Source organism: Cebus imitator, unplaced genomic scaffold (assembly GCF_001604975.1).
Source record: "Cebus imitator isolate Cc_AM_T3 unplaced genomic scaffold, Cebus_imitator-1.0 Scaffold4, whole genome shotgun sequence".
Taxonomy (NCBI): Eukaryota; Metazoa; Chordata; class Mammalia; order Primates; family Cebidae; genus Cebus; species Cebus imitator.
The window spans coordinates 5,740,219-5,742,479 of NW_016107319.1; positions in this window are offsets into that span (position 1 = coordinate 5,740,219).

A 2,261-nucleotide genomic window follows, 5' to 3' on the forward strand; every position below is an offset into this window, starting at 1 on the left:
ACATGGTCAGTCCCTGATATGTTTCCAAACAGCACTCAAAACTCTCTGTTCTAGCACCGTCTTTGGGCATGCCAAACCTGCTATGCCATCTCAAGGTCTTTGCACTTGCTCATCTCTCTGCCAGTGTCCTTGGGCTGGCTCCTTCAACTCCTTTAGTCTCTGCTCCAATGTCATTGCATCAGCTAGGCCTTTCTGACACCGTACGTAAAATAACACTCACACTCCTATCACTCTCTGGGTGCCTTACCCTGCAATGTTTTCCTTCATAGTACTTCTCTCCTCTCCATTGCATGTGTGTGTGTTTAGGTATACATACATGTAGTATACATATCTGTAGATACATATAGTGTATATATTTGAATACATATGTAGTATATATATATATATATATATATATTTGTGTATATATATATCTGTTTAATCATTGTCTGTCTTCTCCACCAAAAATGTAAACTCTGATGAAAAGTATTTTGTTTCATTTATGTTATAACCTCAGTACCTGGAACAATGCCTAGCACATGGCAGGTATTTGATAAATATTTGTTGAAAGAATGTTGAATGAATCTAGGTAACTTATATACTGACTAAAAGTTACATACAATGTGTAAAGTAAAATGTGTTAAGCTTTGCCTTAAATTTTCCTGTGTTGCCCAAACAGAATTGGGCATCTTGGAAGGCATTTAAAGAAATACAGTGTTTACCCTGGAAGCACAGTGGATACGATATGAATATTTGATGAATGGTGGGATGAAATCTGACATCGTGCTGTTGGAGTAGATGGCCTAAAGATAATTGGACAAAACAGGGAGCTACAAATCCACATCATCTAACCCCTTGTTGTTATGTTGAAGTATATATACTGCATTTTATTTTTATCAATTGCTGCCAAATTATCTTAGTATTATTATTATTATTTTTAAGAGAAAGTGTTTTGCTCTGTCACTGATGCTGGAGTGCAGTGGTGTGATCATAGCTCACTGCAGCCTTGAACTCCTAGGTTCAAGTGATCCTCCTACCTCAGCCTCCTGAGTAGCTGGGATTACAGGCATGCTACCATGCCCAGCTAATTAAAAAAATCTTTTTTTGTAGAGATAGTGTCTTACTATGTTTCCCAGACTACTTTCAAACTCCTAGGCTCAAGCAATCCTCCTGCTTTGGCCTCCCAAAGTACTGGGAGTACAGGTGTGTGATACCATGCCCAGCCAAATTCTATTATTAAACAGAATTTGTATGCATTATATGCCTATCTAAATAAGCATAGTATGAATGTCATGCTTCATTATTGCTGATGCTGAAGAATCCAGACTGATGTCTTATAAGAGAGTAGTCATCAGTAAAGTCAAGAATTGTGTTTCTATTTATCACTTTATTGCCAAAGCTAATTGGTTATGTAAAGATTCCTGTCTCGATGTGAGCTTGTAGCATATTAAAGTATATTTACTGAAATTGAATCCATAATTTAAATGACATATAATTTAAATAGACTTGTGGAAACCAAAATATAAATTTATTTAAAACAGAATATAATTAAGGGAAAATTTTTACTTTAAAACACGCACTAATAGCTAAACTGTTTTTTTTTCCAATTCTTTATTTTATTGTGGTAAAAGCACTTAACATGAGATCTACCGTCTTAACAAATTTGTAAGTATACAGTACCATATTGTTAACTACAGGCGCAATTTTATGCAGCCATTCTCTAGAACTTATTCATCTTGTGTAACTATAACTTTATACCTACGGAATAGCAACTCCCCACCATTTCTCTTCCTCTCAGCCCCAATACCATTCCACTCTCTGATTCCATGAGTGTGACTATTTTAGATAGCCTATTGGCCAGACGTGGTGGCTCACACCTGTAGTCCTAGCACTTTGAGAGGCCAAGGCAGGTGGATTGCTTGAGCCCAGGAGTTCGAGACCAGCCTAGGCAACATGATGAAACCCTGTCTCAAAAAAAAGTAAAAATAAAAAAAAGGAAATCTTGTAATATGCAACAACACAGATTAATCTTGAAGACATTATGCTAAGTGATTATTTCATTTAGTATGTGTGTATGTTTAGGTATACATACATGTAAGAAATCTATAATTTCCTTTTTACATCTTGATTACATCTTTGATTTTCAGCTTTAAAATGAACATGTAGAGCCGGGCGCGGTGGCTCAAGCCTGTAATCCCAGCACTTTGGGAGGCTGAGGCGGGTGGATCACGAGGTCAAGAGATCGAGACCATCCTGGTCAACACGGTGAAACCCCGTCTCTA